Source organism: Pongo pygmaeus, chromosome 19, assembly GCF_028885625.2.
Source record: "Pongo pygmaeus isolate AG05252 chromosome 19, NHGRI_mPonPyg2-v2.0_pri, whole genome shotgun sequence".
NCBI lineage: Eukaryota > Metazoa > Chordata > Mammalia > Primates > Hominidae > Pongo > Pongo pygmaeus.
Genome location: NC_072392.2, coordinates 8,161,499 through 8,168,523, shown reverse-complemented (window position 1 = coordinate 8,168,523; position 7,025 = coordinate 8,161,499). Strand labels below are relative to the sequence as shown.

Sequence of the window (7,025 nt, the reverse complement as noted above, 5' to 3'; positions counted from 1 at the left end):
TTGCACTCCAGCCTGGGTGATAAAGTGATACTCCGTCTCAAAAAAAAAAAAAAGCAAGATTTGGTTTAGGAGTCATGCAGCTGGAGGCTGCAAGATTCTGAACCTCCCCAAATTGCTCCTGGGGATAACATGATTGTTGTAAAACCTAAGATCAGTGCTTGTGATATTTTGCAGACCCTGCACTCAAAGCATCATCTGGCAACACCCAGATCAATAAACTGGTTCATCTGGTCTTGTGTCCCCCACCCAGGAACCGACCCAGTGAAAGAGGAGAGTTTCAACTCCCTGTGATTTCATCTCCCACCTGACCAATTAGCACTCCCCACTTTCCGACCCCCTACCCACCAAATTATCAAAAACCCTGATCTCTGAATTTTCAGGGAGATTGACTTGAGTAATAATCAATTTTGCATGTGGCATGGCCGGCCTCGTGTCAATTAAACTCTTTCTTTACTGCAATGCTGTGGTCTTTATTTGTGCAGCTGACAGGAAGAGCCCATTGGGCAGTTACATTTCCACTGAGGATGCTAAGCTGGTGGAATATGGGCCTGGAGCTACTAGTGGCCATCAATGAGGTGACCTGAGAATAAAACCGATAACATGGCAGAGGTGGAGAGAGACAGATTTGAGTGCCTGATTCTGTGTCTGGAGCTTTCAGTTGTGTGAGTCAATGAGTTCCCTTTTCATAAGCTAGTTTGAGCTGGATTTCTGTCACTTACAACAACAAAACAATCCCTTATAAAGGGAGCTTCTAATAAAATAAGTGTTGCGTCCAACTGCCTCCGGTAGGGCCAGGACTTGGAAGTCCAGTAGAATCTTTCATGGAGCTCAGAACACCTGGGCCTCATTTCTGTCCGGAAAGCTGTTAATGTAGGTAGCCTGCCTGTGATGGGGGATAAATCAGGAAGAAGCAGTAAGGAAAAGCTGGCCTGCTCTGGGAATTTATACAGGTTTTGGCCCAGGTGAGGATACACACAGACGATCCTTCCTCACCACCACTAGGTGGAGTCTGAGCACTTCGGGTGCGGGGTCAGCAGTCAAAAGGAACCCATCAGTGTCTAGGAGGAGGCAAGAAAGACACAGCCCCCTGCCCTCCAAGCCCCTGCGTCTTTCTCGCTCCCTCTCTATGTTACCACCCCTTCTTTCAGACACCTGGGGACTTTTACGTTCCCTATGCAACTCCTCTCAAGTCTGATTCAGGACATTCACATCCAGGAAAAAAATGATAACAGCCTGCAATAAATCAAGACAGCATGATATTGGTCAAAGACTAGACACACAGATGAAGGGAACAGAAGAGAGCGCACAGAAATCGAGCCACACAAATATAGAAAACAGATTTTTTACAAAGGGCCAAAGGAAGAAGAAGAAAGAAGAAGAAGGAGAAGAAGAAGAAGAGGAGGAAGAGGAGGAAGAGGAGGAGGAAGAGGAAGAAAAAGAAGGAGGAGGAGGAGGAAAGAAGAAAGAAGAAAAGAGAGAGAAGAGGAGGATAAGGAAGAAGAAACCAAACTCAGACCTCACATAATTTACAAAAATTAACTCAAAATGGATCATAGACCTAAATGTAAAAAGTAAAACTATAAACCTTCTAGAAGAAAACATAAAAGAAAATCTAGGTGACCTTGGGCTTAATTATACATTTTTGGGTTTTTGTTTTTTTTTTTTGAGACAGAGTCTAGCTCTGTTGCCCGGCTGGAGTGCAGTGGTGCGATCTCAGCTCGCTGCAACCTCTGCCTCCTGGGTTGAAGTGATTCTCCTGCTTCAGCCTCCCGAGTAGCTGAGATTACAGGTGCCCGCCACCACACCCAGCTAATTTTTGTATTTTTAGTAGAAACGGGGTTTCACCAGGTTGACCAGGCTGGTCTACGAACTCCTGGCCTCAGGTGATCCACCTACCTCGGCCTCCCAAAGTGCTGGGATTACAAGTGTGAGCCACTGCATCTGGCCTCAGACGGATCCCGAGTAGCTGGGATTACAGGCATGCGCCACCACGCCCAGCTAATTTTGTATTTTTTTTTAGTAGAGAAGAGATTTCCCCATGTTGGTCAGGCTGGTCTCGCACCCCCGACCTCAGGTGATCCGCCTACCTTGGCCTCCCAAAGTGCTGGGATTACAGGTGTGGGCCACCACACCCAGACTCCTGATATTTTTAATTAAAAAAAAAATTAGGAGGTCAGGGAACCCAATATGGAAGGCAGATTGTGGCAAAAGAATTTAATGATACTACTAATGTATGAAATAACTTTTCTGAAGGGAGCTGGGGGGAAAGGTGCTGACCTGAGTAATTTTGGAAATGAGTCGAGTCTGTACAATCAAAGGCAAATGGAACTACACATAAGCACTGTACCCTAGTTTATAAGATTGTTCCCCACAGGGGTATGTGTTAACAATTCTCTTTTGAGACATTACGATTACAAATAAAGAAATATTTTATTTTATTTTATTTTATTGAAACGGAATCTTGCTCTGGAACCTAGGCTGGAGTGCAGTGACGCAATCTTGGCTCAGAGCAACCTCCGCCTCCCAGGTTCAAGTAATTCTCGTGCCTCAGCCTCCCAAGTAGCTGGGACTACAGGTGCGTGCCACCACGCCCAGCTAATTTCTGTATTTTTAGTAGAGATGGGGTTTTGCCATGCTGGCCAGGATGGTCTTGAACTCCTGATCTCAGGTGATCCACCTGCCTCAGCCTCCCAAACTGCTGGGATTACAGGCATGAGCTACTGTGCCTGGCCACAAATAAAGAAAAATTTTAGGCTGAGTGCGGTGGCTCACCCCTGTAATCCTAGCACTTTGGGAGGCTGAGGCAGGTGGATCATCTGAGGTCGGGAGTTCGCAAACCAGCCTGACCAACATGGAGAAACCCTGTCTCTACTAAAAATACAAAATTAGCCAGGCGTGGTGGCGCATGCCTGTAATCTCAGCTACTTGGGAGGCTGAGGCAGGAGAATCACTTGAACCTGGGAGGCAGAGGTTGCAGTAAGCCAAGATCACGCCATTGTGCTCCAGCCTGGGCAACAACAGCAAAACTCCATCTCAAAAAAAAAAAAAAAAAAAAAGGAAAGAAAGAAAGAAGAAAAAGTTTAGGCCAGGTGCAGTGGCTCATGCCTGTAATCCCAGCACTTTGGGAGGCCGAGGCGGGAGGATCACCTGAGGTCAGGAGTTCGAGACCAGCCTGGCTAACATGGTGAAACCCCGTTTCTACTAAAAATACAAAAACAAATTAGCAAGGTGTGGTGGTTCATGCCTGTAATCCCAGCTACTCAGGAGGCTGAGGCAGAAGAATCGCTTGAACCTGAGAGGTGAAGGTTGCAGTGAACTGAGATTGCAACATTGCCCTCTAGCATGGGCAACAAAGAGCAAAATTCCATCTCAAATAATAATAATAATAATAATAATAATAAAGAATTTAAAAAGAAAAACAAAACAATTCTGATACTCCTATACACATGTCCTGGAATAAACAATTAAGTAAATAGATGGCAAATTATGGAAGCCAGGTTTCTCACAGTTGGGGTGGGAGTTTAGATAAACAGGGGAGGTGGCTAGAATGATCCATGTAGTAATGGATTAAAGTTGGAGACATCAGTATGAATTCATATTAATGTATATTAATATAGCTTAATATAGATATGGATGGTTACATATGGAAATACGTGTTTGTGCATATACATGGGTTAGTATACACACATATATTTCCTTGCTTTCTCAGATGTGAGGGTCCAGAAGCAATGATACCTCAAAAGCAACAAGCACACCTAGTGCCCAAATCTTGGATTCTAAAACCATTTGCCAATAAAAGAAAATAGGGGTCCTTGGAGAAATGGCTGATTGCAGGACTGTGGCAGGAAATACACAAAATGAGCCTGGAGCATTTTATAGTACCAGAAAGTAAGGTGACACTAAATAAACAAAAACAAGGTTTTAATTAAAACAACAACGTTGACAACGACACTGATGGGACTCTTATGTTTCTCCTTGGCTGAGGATTGACCGCCATCATGAATGACTTAGTAACTCTCTGAACTAGGAGTTCATGATCAACTGATTACATACTTCAGGAGGAACAAATGGTTATTGAGGTCCTTCACCCTGGGAAGGCAACAGTACCTAAGACAGAAATTCAGGAAAAAGTAGCCAAAATGTATGAGACTACACTAGATGTCACCATCTGTGTTTGTTTTTGTTTGTCTTTATGAGGTGGAGTCTTCATCTGTCACCAAGGCTGGAGTGTAGTGGCGCAATCTTGGCTCACTGCAACCTCCGCCTCCCGGGTTCAAGTGATTCTCCTGCCTCAGCCTCCCGAGTAGCTGGGATTACAGGTGCCTGCCACCACACCCAGCTAATTTTTGTAGTTTTAGCAGAGACAGGGTTTCACAATGTTGGCCAGGCTGGTCTCAAACTCCTGACCTCAGGTGATATGCCTGCCTCTGCCTCCCAAAGTGCTGGGATTACAGGCATGAGCCACCACGCCTGGCCTCATCTTTGTATTTGGATTCAGAACTCATTTTGGTGGTGGCAAGACAACTGGCTTTGGCATGATTTATGATTCACTGGATTATGCAAAGAAAAATAAACCCAAATGCTGACTTCCAAGACATGGCCTGGATGAGAAGAAAAAGAACTCAAGAAAGCAATGAAAGGAACACAAGACCAGAATGAAGAAAGGGGGACTGCAAAGGACAGTGTTGGTGTGGCAAAAAGCCAAAGGAGTAAAGATGCTACAATAACATCTGTGGTCATTGTGGATTTTTCACAAGATTTATAAACTAAAAACTTTTGTGTGCAAAAAAAAAAATGGATGAGGGTATGCTAAAGAGACACAGGAGCCAACGGAAAGAGCTCTCAAAGGCCAAAGCTAGAACGAAATTAGCTGGAAAATAAATATGAAGTATATTGGATTAGAACCTAAAGTATAAATGTCCATGAGTCCATACTGATTAAATAAATGGTTGAATAAATAATGGGGGAGTAGAGACAAATATCTCATATGAAAGAACTCCAGGCCAGGCCTGGTGGCTCACAGCTGCAATCCCAGCACTTTGGGAGGCTGAGGCGGATGGATCATCTGAGGTCAGGAGTTTGAGACCAGCCTGGCCAACGTGGCGAAATCCTGTCTCTACTAAAAATGCAAAAATTAGCTGGGCATGGTGGTGAGTGCCTGCAATCCCAGCTACTTGGGAGGCTGAAGCAGAGAATTGCTTGAACCTGGGAGGTGGAGGTTGCGGTGAGCTGAGATCGTGCCACTGCACTCCAGTCTGGGCAACAGAGTAAGTCTCCATCTTCAAAATAAAATAACCTCCAAATAATGTATTTACATACTCCCCTTTCAAGGAGGGAGAGGCATAACTTCCTACTTCTTTAATGTGAACTGTGTTTAGTGAACTTCCTTCCAAAAAGTACAGTATGGAAAGGGGGAAAAAATAATAATGTTATATCGGGAGGCTGAGGCAGAGAATTGCTTGAACCTGGGAGGTGGAGGTTGCAGTGAGCTGAGAGCGCGTCACTGCACTCCAGCCTGGGCAACAGAGTGAAACTCCGTTTAAAAAAAAAAAAAAGAATGTTATAATGGGAAAAGCTGACAAACGCCACCTCAGCCAGGTGATCAGGGTCAACATCAACAGTGATGAGTCATGTTGACAGTACGGATCAAGTACCACCCTTGATATGATGTGATGAAAACAGCAGTTTACCTTGGTGGGTCTTCCTGCTAAAAGCCCAGTACAATCCTAAGAAAAGCCCTCGGCAGAGGAACATCCTACTAAATACCTGACCAGTGCTCCTTAAAACTATTAAGGTCATCAAAAACATGAAAATTCTGAGAAAATGTCACAGCCAAGAGCAGCCAGAGGGCTGGGTGCGGTGGCTCACGCCTGTCATCCCAGCACTTTGGGAGGCTGCGGCAGGCAGATCACCTGAGGTCAGGAGTTTGAGACCAGCCTGGCCACCGTGGTGAAACCCCATCTCTACTAAAAATACAAAAATTAACCAGGTGTGGTAGCTGGCACCTGTAATCCTAGCTATTTGGGAGGCTGAGGCTGGAGAATCGCTTGAACCCAGGAGGTGGAGGTTGCAGTGAGCGGAGACTGAGCCATTGCATTCCAGCCTGGGTGACAAGATTGAAATTCCCTCTCAAAAAAAAAAAAAAAAAAAAAAAAAAAAGAGGAGCTACAGATATGACAGACAATTTAATGTAACTTGGTATCCTGGATGGGATTCTGGAACAGAAAAAGGACTTTGAGCAAAAACCAATGAAATCTGAATAAAGCATCCACTGTATCTCTCTCTCTTTTTTTTTTTGAGACAGAGTTTCGCTCTTGTTGACCAGACTGGAGTGCAATGGCGCCATCTTGGCTCACCGCAACCTCCGCCTACCAGGTTCAAGCAACTCTCCTGCCTCAGCCTCCCGAGTAGCTGGGATTACAGGCATGCACCACCATGCCCGGCTAATTTTGTATTTTTAATAGAGACGAGGTTTCTTCATGTTGAGGCTGGTCTCGAACTCCTGACCTCAGGTGGTCCGCCCGCCTCGGCCTCCCAAAGTACTGGGATTACAGGCGTGAGCCACCGCACCCAGCCTTTTTTTTTTTTTTTTTTTTTTTTAGACAGTCTCGCTCTGTCACCAGGGTGGAGTGCAGTGGAGCAATCTCGGCTCACTGCAACCTCTGCCTTCCAGGTTCAAGAGATTCTCCTGTCTCAGCCTCCTGAGTAGCTGGGAATACAGGCATGCGCCACCATGCCCAGCTAATTTTTTTATTTTTCGTAGAGACAGGGTTTCACCATGTTGGCCAGGATAGTCTCGATCTCTTGACCTCATGATCCGCCCGCCTCGGCCTCCCCAAGTGCTGAGATTACATGCGTGAGCCACCGCGCCCGGCTTGTATCTCTTTTTTTTTAATCTTCTTTTTTAGTAACAGGATTTCACCATTTTGCCCAAGTTGGTCTCAAACTGCTGGGCTCAAGCAATCCTCCTGCCTCAGCCACCCAAAGTGCTGGAATTACAGGTGAGCCACCGCACCCAGCATGAA

The 7,025-nt window shown here is 45.4% G+C and overlaps 1 pseudogene; it reads left to right on the top strand.

Moving 5' to 3' along the window:
• The first annotated feature begins 3,998 nt into the window (after positions 1–3,998).
• On the top strand, positions 3,999–4,765 carry LOC129016915 (small ribosomal subunit protein eS24-like; annotated as a pseudogene).
• Positions 4,766–7,025: the final 2,260 nt, after the last annotated feature.